This window comes from Euprymna scolopes, chromosome 40, assembly GCF_053919585.1.
Source record: "Euprymna scolopes isolate OS-2025 chromosome 40, ASM5391958v1, whole genome shotgun sequence".
Taxonomy (NCBI): Eukaryota; Metazoa; Mollusca; class Cephalopoda; order Sepiida; family Sepiolidae; genus Euprymna; species Euprymna scolopes.
Genome location: NC_136521.1, coordinates 60,172,011 through 60,192,890, shown reverse-complemented (window position 1 = coordinate 60,192,890; position 20,880 = coordinate 60,172,011).

The following is a 20,880-nucleotide window of genomic DNA, read 5'->3' as shown; positions in this document are numbered from 1 at the left end:
GAGTTGAACAACAAAATGTCTGTTCACATTACACTTGAACTACCCCATGTAAGTACCGTTGAGAGATTCCAAAGTCTAGCAGTTCAGGAGAAGAAACTATTAGAGTAGAAGGTTTTCTTACCTCTTTTTTTTTAATTCAATTTTCACCCCAAACAAGGCACAGTACCACTTTGAAGTAGGGGGCTACTATCGGGGACATAAGTTGCGGAGGTATTATGAAGGGAGATGAGTAGCAAGATGCCTGTTTACATTACATTTGAAATTCTGCATGTTAGTACGGTTGGGAAAGCAGAATCCTGGTAGAAACTATTGTAGTACAATGCTTTCTTACACCTAGGGATCTCTAGTGTTAAGGGGTGGGATTTAGCTGCTAGCCGGGGGTATTCACGTTGAGGGGGTACAAGTGCGTCTAGTTTGTCAGAGCATTCACGGTTAAAGTACTTGTAGAACAGGTAAATAGATCTATGTATCTCTACTGTGTTTGGGTGGAACTTTGCTTGTCGGTTTTGTCGGAGGTATTTATGTCGAGGAGGTACAAGGGCTTGTAGTTTGTCGGAGCATCCACCATTAAAATACTTGTAAAACAGGCAGAGGGCTGCAAAATTTCGTCATTAGAACAGAGATTTAAGCTTTAAGCCTAAAATTTGGCTTTATCTTATGTTTTATCTGGCTTTTCTAGAGGTAGAGGATTGCGCCATGACTTATGTACTTTCTGGGATTGTAGAAATTATTAATGAATTAAGGAAATTAATGTGAATATTGTATTTTTTGTCCAAACAATTAATTTTTGTTTTGAAAATTATAATTTTTCTGAATGACATTTTAATATAAACACTGTAAATCATATCTATCTTTCTCTCTCTCTCTTTCCCTCTCTCTCTCTCTTTCTCTCTCTCTCTCTCTCTCTCTCTCTCTATATATATATATATATATATATATATATATATATATATATATACAATTAGCTGTCCCGCCTATAGCACCTGTCCGTACTAGTCACAGATTCGACCTCAACAATCAGTCCGACAGAAGGTGAGATGTTATAGTTTCTTTTAGACCTGCTCTTTCAGATTGACTTAAGTGCACCCCCTTAGGCTTTTTTTTTATGATCAGGAGTTAGTTTATTGCTAATCGTCTAAGGCTACTCGGGCGTTTTTGTAAGCAAGAGTGCAGTGTTCATAGTTCGTTCGCCGCTCAAGACGAGACCTGTCCTTTTGCCTAACCTCTTGGAGACGAAGTTAATAAAATACTACTTAAAGTGTTATAAATCCTCCATCTTCTAAAAAAGCTCGCGTAGAAATAACGATAGAGTAAGGAAAGACTGATATATTTTCTTCTGTGAGAAAAAAGTTATACGGATTAGAACATATGATCTCACATTTTTATAACAGTTTAAGTGAATGTAATTCATGCGACTAAGCCTTTACTCAATCTCAACGGCGCTATCTACTGAAACAATCATCCATTTGTATTAGCTCCACCAGGTGCCTACAATAAGTATCCGGACTTATTGTTGGCCTATAACAAGTATCCAGACTTAATGTAGGGTCACGTTTATTGATACTCAACACGGGAAACTCTACTCCGTCTGTACAGTTCCCATAACTTCTGAAGAACGCATGGAATCCTCTTGTGTGAGGGTGGCAAAGCTTCTTTCATCTCCTCACTTGTCTCATAATGACAGCCTCCTCAGTTTTCTTGAGATTAGGAAATAACTAAAAGTTACGGGGAGCAAGGTCTGGGCTACAGACAAGTGCCTCGCGAATTATTGATAGAAATCAAACTGAACGTATTGTATCTATAGACACACAAAGATTCTTATCCATGAAATTCTTTATTTGGCCAATCAAATCTGGTCTTCTGACTTCCTTTCTTCTTCCACGACTCTCACTATCCCTCAGTGTCCTTATCTCTCCTTTATCATTTATGTCATTCAAAAACTGATGATTGATTCATAAAAGATGGTCAAAAAGCAATATGACGTATTCCATACTTTCTGTGCCATTTTTTCATGTTTGAAACAGATATTTATTCTTGTAAATTGTTCTTCTATCCAGATTAAATTTTTGAATTTAACCACCTGGGACAATCAGGATTTAGTAGAGTGTATTTCAATTCGTGTTATAGCTGCTCATTTGAACTTGAAATCATAAAAAATTGAGCATTCATCGCATAAAATGTATAGCAATAACATAATAATTTTTACAGAGTTTAGGACAATTAAAATGCCTGTAAAAGAAAAGTCTGAAAACTTATTCAAGACAACTCGTATGTTTTCTGTTTCCTTTTCCTGTCTATATTTTAAATGAACCGTGCAAGTTAAATCTTTCTATGTATCTCCATTATTTTTTCCTCTTTTGTTTTCTTGTTCCATCGTCTCTTTTCTTTTCTCTTATTTAATTGTTTTTCTTTAATAATTTTTGTTTCCACCTTTATCTGTCGTTTTTATATGTAGTCTACTTCACTATTTTTTTTTTAAATTATGGTTTCTCTAAAGTCTCTGAAGATTTGAAAATATAAATAAATAACAAACATCTTATTTTTTAAATCTCTCGAGCATGGATAATCCGAAAATCGATGTTGCAACCTGCACAAATACCTGCATGGCTCGTTATTTGGATTTTCAAAATGGCTGACAAAATATATACTGTGAGATGTTTTGCTTGATCTGTAACCTAGAGAATTAGTTTTAAAATATGTATATTTTTACTTGCGGTCAGCGCTTATAAATATCCGAAAGCCATCGTTTAATAAAGTGTAATATGTTAGACTGTAAAACTAACCATTATTTATATTAGACTTTAAAATTACTATGTTATTGTCAGCTGGGAAGCGGCCCAGCGGAATTCTTATTTTACGGATTTTGTTTTGCTCTAAGAAAAGCAACATGGCTCAGGGAAGTTTCCTTTTGTTTTAGGCACATATAGGGAGTTACGCATTTATTATTACCCATATGGTCCCAAATAAGGCGGCGATATAAAAGATACGGTGCCTTAGTGATTATGCCATCAAGGACATTAATAATAGAAAGATGTTTGTGTAGATTACATTAAGGTCTAAATGTAATATAGAGTCATGATAGACACAGCAAGATAACAGATGTGGGGGTTCCAAAGTCTGGAAATTTGAGAGAAAAGAGGCTGCGAGCACCAGGAACAATTAGTGTGGAAATTTGACGTTTTCTGGCTGTCGGTTTAGTCGGAAGTACTTTCGTCGTAGATGGGCACAGTGCTACACATTTGTTTGAACACATTCCATTAAAGTACTTAAAAAAAACAAGCAGATGGATGCAACCTACAGCGATGAGGCAGGAGTAAGAGCTTCGTTGACAGTGCGGTATATATTATAGTTCAGATTCGTTTTGGACCCTGAGAGGGACTAGCAGTTGATACATCGGCTCACATGGCGAATGCTTGCTTTGTAAAGACAAAAACTATTGTAAGTTTGAGTATTTCTGACACGTTTTCATATGCTAATCCGATGGTCTATTATTCCAGGAATCTCATGGAAACCATAGAATATTGGAAAAAAAAGATAAGTAATCAAAAATTGTGCCATAATATTTTTGACCAAATTACCTATTATTATTTCCTCATAAAGAGTAATCACAAAGGCCACCGTCATTGTGTTGATCCCTGGAGTCTGAGTGACAATAAGTCTCCACAGATTTCCAGTTCTGTCCAGCTCGTTCGATAATCTTTGCAAAATAATTTGCGTTATCTCAACAGCCGCTTACAATTGATTTCTTGTTCGCAGCGACCATTAATCCTCACTGGAATTTAGGTTGGGAATAAGCCCCCCCCCCAAGACCCGTCCCATTTTCGCTCACCTAGTGGTTGCCTGACTAGTACTTTCGATCCTCGGTCTTTCCATACTCCTTGACCCTCATTATTTGTTATAGTGCTCGTTTACATACACAGATATAAAAAAGGGGTCTATATTTTCCATTATACAGTTTCAGTTTTCATGATTACATATATGTTCCTTTGTATTTTGCAACTGTAGCCGTTTCTAGCCGTTTCTGTGTCCAGTTTACGTGTAGTTTATGCATTCAAGGGGCTGCCTTAATATTTCTGCAGATTTCATTATTGAAATTCATTTTATCTTCTCTACCATCCCTTTGATTCCTATCGCTCCCATTCTTTTTTCAAAGTTTTTCGATATTGTTCCTAGCGCTACTACTATTAGTGGTGTTATCTTTAATTTCTTCATCATCCAGATCCTTTCGAGCTCTCTGGCCAGTTCCGTGTATTTGCTTCGATTTTCAGTCTCCTTGATCTTCACTCTGTGGTCTGCTAAAACGGCAAAATCTACAATCTGGCAGGACTTTTTCTTCTGGTTAACTATTATGATATCCGGTCTTCTTGCTTGATAGATTTATCCGTTTGTATATCAATGTCACTATTGTTACTTTCATTTTCCAGTACTTCTGCCGGTTTGTGTTCGTATCATTTGTCTGTGTGTTAAAGATGCAATTGTTTGCAAAGATCGCGTCTATTTTTATATTCTTTTTGGGCTAGTTTGCTGCATTCATTTATTATGAGTTTTATTGTTTCGTCTCTTTGTCCGCAGAGTGTGCCTTTTTTGTTTTCTTGTGTCTTCTTGATCCTTTGTTTTATATGATTGGTTCTAATTGCGTTATCCTGTGCAGCTGTTATTAGTGATTCAGTTTCCCTGTTGAGTGTCCATGTTGTAGCCATATTTAAGTGTTTTCCTTAATCTTTTCTTTTCTCATCCTTACGAATGCCAATGTAGCTGTTTCTCTTCCTATTTTCTTGCAATGTCTCATTCCTCGTCTCTTTTTTGTCTTGTTTTTTTTTCTTATCTCTTGCTTAAGTAATAATTCTTTCCGTGTTCTGCATTATGTATTTTCCTAATTATTTTTACGTCTTATTTGCAGTCTTATATACAGGCCACTCCTAATTCTGCATCTTTCTCTTTCACATATAGTCGGTCAGTATCATTCTTAACGCGTAGTACATCGTGCATTGGCATGAGTTTGCTGGTTTTCTTGTTGATATTAGTTCTTTTTCGGCCCATCTTATAAACGGCCCAGAGTATCTTATTAGTGACACTGGTCACGTGTTGGTTGCTTTAATTAAGTTTCGACTATTAAGTTTGGTTTCGAGGAGTTTTCTTGTTCTTCTGATATATTCCTCTCTTATTTTCTCTTTCATTTCTGTTGCTTGCTTAAGAAGCTCCAAAGTAGTTGTAGTCATCATGTTCACCTAGTGCCCTAATTTCTGTTTGGTTGGGCACTGCTTCTGTCGTTTTTAGTTTTCCTCGTCTCATGATCTGCAGTGCGCACCTTTCCGTACTGAATTTTAACTGTATGTCCTGCTAGAGATTCTGGTCGTGTTTATTAGTGTTCCTATTTACAATGTCTCCCCACGGGACAGAGTTAGACACCAGGCCCGTTTTTTAATGTGGAGAAAAGGAACAAAAATAAAAATTGTCTCAGTCGTTTAGGATTTCTCCTCCACTGACAGAGAACAAGAAATTGAAGTGCAGTATCTGAAGGGCAGATATTACACTTTGATCCTGACCTGAAGGCCACAAAGCGTTGTGTTTCTATTTCTGTATTTATTTTTGTTGTCGTTGCAGCTGCTGCTGCTGTCGCCGCCGTCGTCGTCGTCGTCGTCGTCCTCGTCGTTGTCGCTTTCTCCTGTAAATTTTCGTTCAATTGTCTTTGCACACTGGCTAAATATTATCTGGAAAATCTTATTCACTACGTCTGAAGAGGAGGAAGTAAAGATAACATTTTAAAATACAAATGGCATGTTCTGTTTCATCTCCAATCCAAATTGCAATCAAATTGAAATCTTGTATATTGCATGACCACATGAAAATTCAATATCATAATTTTCTCTTAGTTTTTTTTCCGATCTAATAGTCCTCATTACAAAGTGGCATCCAGATTAGGGAAACGCAAGATGAAAATAATTTCATACCTTGCAACATGTTAGAAGAAGATGCTTGCACTGTTTGATGGCAACTTGAACGGGAAACTGAAGACATAGTAATAGTCGCGACCAGAAAAATAAAGACAATGGCTAGCACTATCCAGCAAGCCGCACACTTTAATATTATGAACTCTCATATATATATATATATATATATATATATATATATATATATATATATATATATATATATATATATATATATATTGATAATTATGTTTCAGTTTGAAGAAATATGGGGAAAATTGTAAAACATAATAATTCCGTGCTAGTCAATAATATTTGTCTAAATATATATATATATATATATATATACTAGCTAAAATACCCGTCGTTGACTGGGTTCGAGAACAGCCTACAGGAAATGGACTCTGATTTATGAAAGTATGATAGGTTATGAAAAGGAAGGGTTGTAATGAGATAGCTTCGAATTTGGGGGTATCAAAACCAAAGCAAAATATGATGAAAGTAAAAATAAAAAAGATAAACCACGTAATTTATTATACCATACCTGTTCACACTGAAACACTAATCACAATATTCTGTGGATCTATATTAAAAAACCTTGTTAAACTTTGTGACGTATTTCCATTCTATGGAGGTCAGGCATGAACGAACCCCCCTCCTAATTTTGTTATACCATATTTCTTCAAACTGAAATATATATATATATATATATATATATATATATATATCTTTATATATATATATATATATATCTTTATATATATATGTGTGTGTGTGTGTGTGTTGTATAGCTATTAATATTAAAAATAGTTTTTTTTCTATTTATTTCTAAAAGAAATACAACTTTATTACATATGAGCCGAGGAATTGCATTATCTAACTAATTTGCATATTCTTTTGAACATTCATTTTAATTGATTACGCATGAGTTTTTCCCAGTTTTCTTGTGGGATTATTATCTTTAGTAAACTAACACGTGTAATTATGTTCATGAAGATATTCTACATGATTTATACTTGCCAATATTTACGTAAACAGCTTATAGTAAAGACAAACCTCTTTCTACATATGTTTGAAAAAAATATTTTCCTACCAAACTCCTCTGCCTTCCAAAAAATTTCGCCTACAAAACAATACTGTCAGTTTTTGGTCAATAGACAGGAAACATAATATAGAGGTTGGAACCCAGACAAAACTTTATATTTGGGTTTTAATTGATAATTAAAAAAATGTAATTTGTCAGGTGAAGTTTGAACGATGGCATTACAAATATACATGCATAACGTAATAAATATTGGTTCATGTATTTAATTTTTAGCCATACCACAAACATGTCTTAATAGATTAGGCATTAACGTCCAAGGGGAAAATAAATCGTATGCTAAACATTTTGGTTTCGATTGTTGGCGTACGAGTCATTTTTTTCAACTTTTTACATCATTGCTATATATTGGGTGCGCTATAATCTAATGATAAATAGGCATTAATCAAAATATCGTATTAAAACGTATTTTACGACTGTGCAATACCAGGAAAACTGATATATATATATATATATATATATATATATATATATATATATATATATATGTATATATATATATATACTGAGCGAGAGAGAGAGAGAGAGAGACTTATTTGTAATATTCCGAATTTTACTGGGTTTGTATAATTCAGTAAATTGTCACATACCAATGAATTCTAAGCCATATGCGCCCGGATAAATGTTTTCGCATGTTTTTATTTCCTTTAAGTGAAATGTCTTTACATAATGTTCTATTGTTAAAGTGTTTTTTATTCAATAAGTCTGAAGAAAGGCTATTTATGTGAACATTCTCAAACGCCATAATGTTTGAATTTGTCCAATTAGTCTTCAAACAATTGTAACTAACAATGAAATACACTTTTTGTTGCTCTCAATTATTTTTTTTAAGTCTTGGTTTTTGTTAATACAGTATATATATATATATATATATATATATATATATATATGTATATATACATATATATATTAATAGCTGTGTGATATATATATACATACACACGCATATATATATATATATTTATAGCTGTGTGATATATATATATGCATATATACATATATATAGCTGTGCGATATATATATATAAACTGTATCAATACATATTAATATCCATATATGTATATATATATATATATTAATAGCTGTGTTATATATATATGCACATGCACAATATACATATATATTTATAGCTGTGATATATATACACATGCATATATACATATATATAGCTGTGCCAAATGTATATATATATATATATATATATATATATATATATATATATAGCTGTGTGTGTATATAAATATTACACGGTGAGATATTATCGCTGCCACCTTATTCCCGACAGCCATTGCTCATCCGTTTTTCCCTAATCGTTAATAGCAGTCGATCGTTTCGGACCCACCTGATATCTGATAGCATTTAGGAAAACTCACACACGGGATGCTGAACGATTAGTCCCTCATAGGAGGAGACATTTGAGATATTTAAAGCTTGAAGTGAACCACAAGTGGTTATCAAGCGAAATCGACTCCGATTACCAGCGTTACTCTCATCTATTTCCTTTCTCTGCTGTCTTTGCTTGGACTCTAATCGGTGGCCATCTTGAACGGGCAGCGGTTCCCTTGTGGTTAGCGCTGACATCTCGCGAGATTTTACTTGGCGTCGATTTAAAATGAAGCTGGCGTTTGAAATGGATCCGACAGGGATTAGAAAGAGACAAGTGATTGAATAATAATAATAATAATAATAATACTAATAATAATAATAATAATAATAATAATAATAATAATAATAATAATTCCAACAACGACAGCATAAGCTGAATAATGTAAAAGGGAAATGTGAAGAAAAACAATTATACAACAAATAAGAAAAGCAGGTTGAAAGAAACTCTGAGAAGAAGTAGAAAAATGATGAAAATATGTAAATAGATGGGAAGGAGGTGTACAAAAAGCGGATAGAAAGAGAAACTACAGAAATCTAAACGACAGAATTAGTAGTAAAAGAAGAACAAACTATAAAAATAACAAAAACCACCACTGCAGTATTAATATTTTATTATTATTATTAATAATAATGATTATAATAATAATAATAATAATAATAATAATGACACTATTGATAATAATAACATTAATAATATTAATAATAATATTATTAATAATAATAATGTTAATAATAATAATATTAATAATAATATTAATAATAATAATGTTAATAATAATATTAATAATAACATAATTAATATTATTAAAAATACTATTACTAATATTATTAATAATATTATTAATGATAATATTAACAATAATAAAAATAATAGTCATAATAAAAATATTACTAATAATATAAAATTTTATAATATTAATAATATTATCACTAATAATATTAATAATATTATTAATATTAATAATAATAGTATTAATAATTATAACTTTTATACTATTATTAATAATAATTATAATAGTATTAACAATAATATAATAATAGCCACAATAATAATAACAATAATAATAATAATAATAATAATAATAATAATAATAATAATAATAATACTTCTGATTTCACTTATGAATGTCTCGCTGGAGAGGGATGCGATTCATTTCTAGAAGTCTTCCCTTAATCCCGGCTTCAAACCAGGAGCTTCCAAGATCAAGGGTTTTCCTAAGGAATTTGGTGGTACCTATAATTGCAGGGGTCTGAAGGGCGCCTAAAACATCGGGGATTTGTAGTTTTTCAATTGTCCTTCCAGACGACTTGATACTACTCCTAGTATTCCAACTACGAGCGGGATTATTTGTGTTTTACCCCCGTCTATACGCCTTATCTCCAAGGACAATGGAGCATAATTGCTCCACTTGTCCCAGGGCACCGAGAAGTCTACAATCTGCCAGTTTTTTCAGACCTTGTCAATGACGACCAAATCCGGACGATTATGTTCCAATTGCTTGTTCGTTATGACACGTTTGTCCCACCATACATCTACCTTGCCATCCTCACTTGTTCTCATTACATCAGGACCCTCCTCAAACCATTTTCCAGCACACTTCACCCCAACACTCTTACACACTTCCCAATATATCCAGAGTCCCATGCGATCATTACTTTTGTGGGACTCTCTCTGGGCCAGTCCACTACACCCTGCTGCAAGGTGCGCAATTGACTCTGAGGTCTTACCACAAATCCGGCATTATGCAGCAATTTCCTCTCCTAGAATCACTTTTTTGAACAACTGTGTTCCTACTGCCTGCTCTTGTGCTGCACAAACAAAAGCTTCAGTACTCTCAACCAGATACCAAGCCCCAAGCCATTGCCATGATCTTTCATCAGCCCCTTCTGCTATATCCTGGAAGAACCTTCCATGCATTTTCTTCCTAGTCAGTTTCTCTGTCCTTTCTCTATCCATACGTTTCACATAATCAGCCTTAGTTTCACGTACCTCCACTTCATTGGCCACAACCTTAAGCATCCACTCCTCACTTCTAACCACATTCCTTCAACGACATCTCGTCGGTTCTAACACAATCTTTTACACTTTTCAATTCTCTCCCACCATCTTTCCTCTTTTGATACAGCGTTGCTACACCACTTCGAATGTGAAATATACCAAACATTGCTAAAATTTTTCTTGTTTTGATATTTATGGCATGCAAATCCTTGTTAGACCATTCTAAAATTCCCGCATCGTATCTCAAAACACTGACTGCCCATGCATTTCCTTCTTTCATTTGATTTCCTCCATACAGTTTCGACTTTGCAATTAGTTTCAATCTTCTAAGATACTCCTTTCTGACGTTTTCCTTAATTTCTCTGTTCATGATGCCTACACTCTCCAGGACTCCTAAACACTTATATCCTGTATCTTCTATTTCTTTAATGATTTCATTCCATTCGAATGAACATTTTCTCCACTTTTCATCACAAGCACCGCACATTTACTTATCCCAAACTCTATCCCAATATCTTCTGAGTATGTCCCCACAAGTTCTACCAGTCTCGCCATTTCCTTTTCATTTCTACCGAATATTTTCAAATCATCCATAAACAGTGAAGCGAAAACTGATACGAAGAAGTAAAAAAACTAAAGACGAAGTTGACCATAGAACAAAAAGTACAAGAAGATGAGTAGGTTATATATATATTCTATTAAAAAAATTCTTCAAAATCACTGGATTCGATATATATATATATATATATATATATATATATATATATATATTAGTCGGTTTCTATTTAACCCATAATTGGAAGCCTAACAGATACTACCATAACGGACCCGAGAGAGTTGGCAATTAACGGGGTGGCTCCACACTCCCTAAAGCCCGCAAGCTGGGTCCTTACCATCGGATATATTTTAAGGTCATATCAAGAAGAAGAAGAAGAAGAAGAAGAAGAAGAAGAAGAAGAAGAAGAAGAAGAAGAAGAAACAGAAATGAGACAAGAAAAAAGAGGACAAACAAACAAGTAACATGAAAAGAAGAAGAAGAACAAAAATAGCAGAAGAAAAAGAAAAAGAAAAAAGTAGAGGAAAAACAAAAAGTAGACAACAAAAATAGGGCTACAAGAGCAATGGTCTTATATGTGGGGTTGCCTCCACATATGGTATGGTTATTTCTTTTCTTCCACACTTAGCAAATGAGGCACAAGGCCGTTTTTAACGTTGAGAGTGAAGAGGAGGGTGACCAGTTCCCCCGATAGAGAGCTGGATAGTGACAATTGGTATGAAGGGTTTCCCCTACGGTGACCAATAACTGATTGCTCAAGAGCAATTGTCTTATATGTGGGGTTGCCCCCATATATAGTCTTTGTATTTATTTGCTACCCCATTGAGCAAATAAGGCACAAGGCTGTTTTTAATGTGGAGAGATTGAGGGCCAGCTCCCTAGGTAGTAGGTGAAATGGATAGTGATAATTGGTATGAAGGGTTTCCCCTTCATTGACAAAGAACTGATTGCTACAAAAGCAATGGTCTTATATACGGGGTCGCCCCTCCCCCATCTCGTTATTAGTCTCATATGTGGGTTCGCTCCCCACATATGGTCTTTGATTGCAGTATCTGGCGGACCAGATACTACACGAGTGGGATTTGATCTTGGCCAAAAGGTCAAGCTCGGAACAAAGCCGAGGAGTTACGTACTTTTCCAATCGTTTAGTGCAGCGCTTGGGATTTTTTTTAGCACACCTCAGATATTGTACTCAGACCACGACGTGAAAATTATGCATGCATCATCTTAAATCTTATTACATCTAGTTCCAGTCCACATTGTAACCTGGTCCTTACAAGTTTATTTTATTTAACGTTGTCGTTACACGTTTATTTTATTTAACGTTGTCGTTACATGTTTATCTTATTTAACGTTGTCGTTACACGTTAATCTTATTTAACGTTGTGGTCACACGTTTATCTTATTAAACATTGTTGTTACACGTTAATCTTATTTAACGTAATCGTTACACGTTTATCTTATTTAACGTTGTCGTTACATGTTTATCTTATTTAACGTTGTCGTTACACGTTAATCCTATTTAGCGTTGTTGTTACACGTTAATCTTATTCAACGTTGTCGTTACATGTTAATCTTATTTAGCGTTATCGTTACACGTTTATCTTATTTAACGTTGTCGTTACATGTTTATCTTATTTAACGTTGTCGTTACACGTTAATCTTATTTAACGTTGTCATTACACGTTTATCTTATTTAACGTTGTCGTTACACGTTTATCTTATTTAACGTTGTCGTTACACGTTAATCTTATTTAACGTTGTCGTTAGACGTTAATCTTATTTAACGTAGTCGTTACACGATAATCTTATTTAACGTTGTCGTTACACGTTTATCTTATTTAACGTTGTCGTTACACGTTTATCTTATTTAACGTTATCGTTACACGTTTATCTTATTTAACGTTGTCGTTACATTTTAAAAATAAGTCTCAACACTCGAGGTTTTTTTTTAGGTTTAATAAAACGCATTTATTACCAGTGATTTTCAGCGACGCATTACATATTTAAACAGTCTTTCAAGCCTTGCTTACCTATCTCTCAATAACAACATTACCAAGTAATATTGCTGACGTGCTGAAGGTTTTGGTTTCGATTTTAGCTGACGCCACCGAAGTCATTTTTTTTATATAACTTTTGAAATCATTATTATATATTAAGGGCAATATAATATTTAATAGAGAATTTCTCTTGTAATAATAAATTGGAAATCTGCATGAATTAAAATATATTTAAGCGTACGTCACGACCCTGCAAGACCGACCACCCACCCGTCACTAGTAATAAAAAAAAAACGAAAATTAACACATTCGAAAATGAACTATAGTTTTATTGCGTTTATTTTGCATTATTTCATTAAACGTTCGATTCGTATTTCAAATAAAAACTGTCAGTTGATTTAATTTCTCTCGGGAGATTATTTTATCGAATGGAAACATTTTTTTTTATATCGATAAAATGTTTAATAGAAATCGATAAAATATAAAAACGTCGATAAAATTAAATTGTTCGTTTCAGAAACCGAAGCATTCGTCATATTAACGAATTGAGATTATAGCATGGAAAGCGATATCAATAGTTATCTGAGTTGTATTCATATATTGGCCGCCATTTGTCGCTTTTGTCTTCTAGTAAGCGAAACAGGTCTCATTTAAAGCATAACATTCCGCATCAGAATTGAGTTCTTCTTGTAAACATGTACGCACTTTATTACATTTCGTGATAAGCCAAGATAGCTGCGTATCTATGTGTAAATATTTGAGGTCCGAATTCGAACTGAAACCACCCACTATATTGTAGATTAGTTGTATCGGTAGTCCCCCCCATTACACGCAAATTCCATCATAAAGTCTCCAATGCTGACGAAACCGATTATATATATATATATATATATATATATATATATATATATATATATATATATCATGTACGCAAAGTACTGTTTCGTTTTAACACCGCTCATCAGCACCTTTCCCCCAGCCGTGGATCAAAACCTACAACCATCGAATGTACAGTCGGCAACTCTACCAGGAGGTTACGACTCGGTGCTCGCAAATGTTCTTCATTAAGTGCCTATTAAAGAATCAAGTGCTCATCACTTCACAGTGCTCAAACTGCTAATTAGTTTACTAACAACCGGACAGTGAGCTTCGCTTAATAGACAAACAGAGCATCGGATGAAAGTACATTTGCGACAGTGCTCTACCAAAAAGGGAAATCTGAGGTTATTGCTTTCCAGAAGTTAAGTAACCAATGAAGTTTAACGAGGTTAATACAAGAGTGCTCAATACCGGAGTAGAGGAGGACATACTCTTTATTTGTTTTTACATAGGCAGTAATAAATTGCTACACAGTACTGAACATGATTTGATCAGCTAGTTGCTACTAACTTGAGAGCTCCTTAGGCGATATAGCATATACGAAAGATAAGGGGGTAATTATATATATATATATATATATATATATATATATATATATATATATATATATGTAGTAAGTTATAAAATATATACGGCTTAATCGGCATATATATTTTATAACTTACTAACGAGCTCTACCCACGTATTCAGCAAGTATTCAATACTTAAAGTTTACGCATAAATTTATACTTTCGTATATTAATTTTATGTGAGTAAATGAAGTAGTTATATATATATATATATATATATATATATATATTTGTCATCCACATGCGGTACTGTTTCGTTGTATCACAAGTCATCAGTGCGGCTAGAAAACATCTTTCCCTGGCCGTGAATCGAAACAACAACCTTCGTGATCACAGTCGACAGCTCTACCCGTCCGGCTACGAATCAGTGCCGTAAATATTTCTCCTTGTCTGTGTATTAAATCCACGCTCGTCCGTCGCATAAAGTGCTCAAACCATCATTTGTTTACAAACAAATAAATAGTGTACTTCGCTTACTTGCTTGAATACACGTCGGGTGAAAATATATTTGCAAAATGCTCAACCCAAAGAGACTTACATACACCAGTATTTCAAGCTTCCAAGAATATTCAGTGCAGCTAACCGCGATTACAGGTCGTTGAAAATATTCGAACCCGACCCTGAAACCATCTCTGACTCCATTAGCAAAAAAAAAAAAAGACTGTTTGGCCAACATGAATCGCAGCGAGGATATAGTTGAAATTTACATTTATATGAACCGTAAACATCATTCAAGAAAGATAGAGTGATCATGTGACTTTTAAATCACGATGAGCATCCGTGTGACTTAGTGACCAACCAATTTAATTTTAATGTAAACAGCTCGACAATAAAAACCGCGTTTTTTACAGGGGCACAATAATTACTAGTTTACGTATTTTAATACATATAGATACTATTAGTTTAACCCTATGGACATCATCAGTATAATATTAATTAGTTTAACTCTTTGGAATCACCAGTATAATATTAAAGCAAAGTTTTATATATATATATATATATATATATATATATATATATATATATATATATATATATATATATATAGTTTTCCATTATAATGTATATATACAGTTTTATTACGTAAAAACTTTTACAGTCGACGGTCAAAGTTTCGATGCAGGCTTTAATTATGGGCTTGTCTAGCCGCACTTATGAACTGTAAACAACGAAACAGTATTATCTGTGGATTGCAATTTTTATTTCCGGTGAGGTAGATTTCTTGTCAGGCAACCGGCGGTAGAGTCACTAAATGAGGCGTTACTCGTTGAATTATCACCCTATTAGAGCTTTTTGCATACTGAAAAGATGTGTTGCTATTAAGATTTCGTTTACTCCGGATGAGTGCTGCAAGGTAGGATAGGTGCAGACTGACCAGTCGCCGGTCGAGTTTCGATCTCGGCTTGAAGTACTCGTTTGTCTAGCCGCATTGATAAGCGATAGCAGCGAAAAAGGACTGGCTGTATATATATATATATATATATATATATATATATATATATATATATATATATATATATATATATATATATATATATTCAGGTTTGAGGTGCTCAAAAGCTGGGACTAATTAAGACAACTAGGTTGTTAAATAGTACTCAATAAAAAGAGCAAAATATGTTTTTGTCATCGAGAGGTTTTAGAAATCATTATTGATAACAAAAATGCGTCCCAAAATATGCGTCCCAAAATATGCGTCCCAAAATAATGCGACGCATATAAGCAGAGGGCTTGTAATTCCCTCAACGCTCAAGTGAGCGTAACAAATACCACAGAATCGCTAATGAAAAATAAAGCAATATATATATATATATATATATATATATATAAAGCAATATATTTATATATATATATATAGAGAGAGAGAGGGAGAGAGAGAGAGGGAGAAAGAGAGGGGGAGAGATAGATAGATAGATAGACAGATTAAGATATATCGTACAATCTACTTTTTAGATGAATACTCAGTGAGTTCTTGTTTTCAGTTTTAATTTCCAATCTGTTTTATATCTGCACAAATGAATCTTGCTATGTCAGTTCCAAAACATATCCTTGAAAACGTTTTGCTACGCACTTCGTCATTGCCATGCCATGGCGGTGGCACTAACCCTACTCGTGTTGGAATATCTTCCGAGGAGGAGGATAATCAAGAAAATGTCAAATTCCTGATTCCCGTGTATATACATTCAGCGCCTGGTGCAGTCGTCAGAATACTTAGAAGAATTCAGTTGTGAAAGTGACATTGATTTCTGAACATTGAAGGTTCAATCCTCAGTGTGCGTGACCGGAAATACACTTACTAATTACTTAGGACTTCTATAGACTCATGGCTTAAAGAACGAGAGCATGTTAGCTTCGTGAATAACGGGAAAGGTTCAATCCCAAATTCTGTGTAAATTTGAGAGTTCGTTAGAAATAATCCCGAGCTCAACAAAATACACGTAAAGTAGGTCGAAAGTTGCACCGTTAAAACTGTTCAGCTCTACATTCACAGTCAACATAGAGAAATAGTTACACCTAAGAGTATCCTGTCTCTCTAGAAACTAACCATTCGCTTATGCATTGGTTATTCTTGCCACACTTGATTGACGCTTCGAACACTATTTTTCCAGTAGGTAAGAGTCACAAAAGACATCTATAATATAATAGATCTCGCACTGCTAACCAAGCCCAAACACCTGTCCCATCACCGCAATCTATTTTAGTATAAGTAATCAAATATAGGTCGGTTAGTACACTATCGTTTCCCGGAGAGAGTTACCTGTTTGAGGAACGTCCTGGGAATGCAACCAGCTCCCAGGGGGAATAGGCGATATCAAACGATAGCCACATGGAAATAGCAACAACGAGATATCGTCGGCTATAACCGGCTGGTATGGGTTGCTTCTTGTCTTCATTGCGTCGTTACAGGCATCTCTCCATCGTCGGCATCAATGATATGCTGGAATTCAACGCTTATACAAAAATAGCGAACAAATGCATTTTTATAAACATATAATTTATTAAAGATTTAACAATGAGGAGCATATTTTTATAAAGACTAGTTGAAACCAGACGCATGCTATGTCCCGTCCGTCGCCCCCAGAATGCAAGCTTCAACTGTTGTAAATGATACAATCATATTTAATTCTCTCTTTCGATGAAGAAAGCGAGAGAAAGGGAATAAAAGAGAGAACTAGAGAAGAGAGATGGAAAGAGAGAGAGAGAGAGAGAGAGAGATGTTTCATCGTCCATATTTTATTTATCAAATTATAATGTCTACATAGCTTAACTTTCATTGTGCACTGGATTTATAAAATCCTGTCAATCTTCGTGTGCCAACAGTTTTAACTTTAAAAAAATGTGCCCTCACTAAAATGTGTGCGTTTGCCTCCACACAGGTGCAGACCATGTTAGGCACAAGGTTTATTAATGTAAAACTCCCCAGATATCCCCCAAAAGGGCGCTCTCTATTGTGCTACACTCTCTGATGAACACATAGTATTACCAAACCCTGGACGACGTGAATAAATAGCTCTAACTCTCCAAGCAGCTAAATTTACCGCTTTATTGTTAAGATCATGGATGCTTGAAAGCCTTCTGCCGTAACAGTTTCGTTTCTCTGACTGCAAGACATTAGAATTTATTTCCTTTGTTTCCTGCTTCCCTGAGTGTTGTAACGCGTAGAAGTAAAAATGTAATGCGATTAGTAATACAGCGTCTCCCCTTATTGCATAAACCATTGTAGACATGAATCCGAATAGTATTAAGTTGAGAAAACTTGTGGAATTTTAGTTTGGAGTTCAAATGATGTATTTTCAAATAAGTGTCCGTTGAAATACATGTACTTTGTATATCATTTTAGGAGCGTTTTTCACTGTATATAATTGTTTAAACTGCAATTTTTTTCAAAACAATTATGTCTTTTCATAACGTTAAATACAAGATGGATAAAAAAAAAATTCGCACAATTTTCTCATTTAATTTCAAGCTAGGCCAAAAAGCTGCTGAAACTGCTCGCAATATATATGAAGCATTTGGCCCAGGAACCACTACTGACCGCAGAGCGTAATTGTTGTTTAAGAAATTTCCTCGCAACGACAAGTATTTTGATGATGAACGTAGTGGTCGACCATCGGATATTGTGTTGACAGAGATCAATAAGGAGTTTTAGCCGAAGCCAATTCACGCATAACTTCTCGAGAATTGCTTCTGAATTAGACGTAACGTATACGACGATTTTCATCTATTAGAAAAAGGCCAAAAAAACGCGATCGTTTAGTGCCTCACGACTAGAACAACCATAAAAAACGCCGTTATGAAGTGCCTTCTTCCCTTCTTTACGCAACAAGAACGACTAGTTTCTCGACCGGATTTTGACTTGCGATGGAAAGTGGTTTCTTTACGAAAACCGGCGAAGCTCAGATGCTAGACGCCGATGAGGTGCCACGATATTTCCAAGAGGCCAGACTTGCAGCAAAATAATGTTAATCTGACTGTTTAGAAGTCTACCACCGATCTCATCCAATACGGTTTTTTGAATGCAGGCGAAACCATTACGGCGAAGTACTATCAACAAACAGATAAAATGAATCAGAAACTCTGTCAACAACACCCAGCGGGAGTCAATAAAAAAGACCCAATTCTCTTCCTTCACGTACCCGACTGACGGATGCTAAACTGACCCTGCATATGTTGAACGAATTGGGCCACGAAACTGTCTCATCCGTTATACTCTCCATATCTACGGACTATCACTTTTTAAGCATATCGAAAACTTTTTGCGTGAGAAATGTTAAAAAAAATAAGCGACATCAAAAACGCCTTCAACGACTTGATCGCCGCCAGAACGCAAGATTTTTACGTTACTGGTAAAAATATACTTGTTTTACGTTGACAAGTGTGCGTTGATTCTGATGGTGCTAATTTTGATTAAGATATTTATTTTTGTTTCAGCCGAGATATGTTCAGCTGAATTTAAAAGTTAAAAACCGCAAAATCTTTTTTGTCAACCTGCCAAAAACTTATGTACGAGTAGCAATGTATCTTATTTTGTATGAAAAAGCGTAAAAAAATATATATTTCTGTTACATTGACTTACTGTTTCTACTGTCCATACGATCTTTCACTAAAGTATAAATAAATGTTGTCCCACGGAAACTTACATACATCACGGAATCTTCCAGTACTATATAAAGATTATAGATAAAACTCTCGTGGAACATTATGGTATTACCGTAGAATAAGCACAAGCACCACTAAACCTTTATCCTAACCATGTAAACGTTTTGGTTAACCTATCTTTCTTACACCTAATCCGGGTTGTGTTTTCCTCCTGTTGTCGCGACCATGGATCCACATCAATAAGCCTTTTACCTACTTCGGTTATTTAATAAAACTATTAGAACATTTAGTACTTCTCCAGTTTAATCAAGACGTTAAAACATGAAAATATCGAAAAAAAAATGTTATATTTTACGTATCCATTTTGAACTGAAGATCTCCGAAAAAAAAATTACTTAATTTGATCGAGTAGTTATTTTTGCGCGTGTGATTTTTCACAGCGGAAAAACACGTTTTTCTGAAAGCTCGTTGAAGGTAGCAATCTTTGAATTATTTGAAAACGTCACGGGGGGGATAACTCAGTTTAAAGTGCTGACACTCCCTCCCCATCTGTAATACTAGCTTTTCTTCCTAAAATCGTACTTTCTGCTCGGTATCATACACATTATTTTTTTCCCTGTAAAACAAAACTACTTGATGAAATTAAGTGAAATATTTTGGGGGGGGGGGAACTTCATTCTATAACGGATACGTACAATATAACGTTATTTTCGATATTTTCATTTTATAATGTCTTAATTAAACTGTACAAATACAAACATTTTAAAGTGATATGCGATTCGTAAAGACTGGCTTAGATCTGTTGATCACAGAGGAAAATTGAATATGGACAGTATAAGGAGATGTGGCCAAAACAGAAAACTTCGTTAGTTTGGTCGCAGTGAGAAAACTTGGTGAAAATTCTTTGGCTAAATATATAGAAGAATTGTTGTAAATAGATCAGTTGTAAGGGGGGATGCCAAATAACCCCCTCCAAAAATGATGAGGAGACATTTGAGAGAAAGAGATAATATATAAAACCTAGCTAGATATAGGTTAGTTTGAAAATAATTTATCATGTCGCTTTGCGCATGTTAACATATAACCATTAAATCGATGATGATGACTATGATGATGATGATGATGATGATCATGATTGTGATGATGATCATGATCATGATGTAGAAGACGGTAATGAGGAACTTTTAAAATAGGATGTATATTTAGAAAAGCACGGGACATGCTATTCAGCAATTTTCACCCATTTTGGAAATGGTCATGCCCAACTTTGCATAACTCCACTTAAATCAGAGTTGAAGCGCTTCATGATATAAAATATCCGAAAAGATAGGAAGCACAGATAAGAGACGGCACCTTATC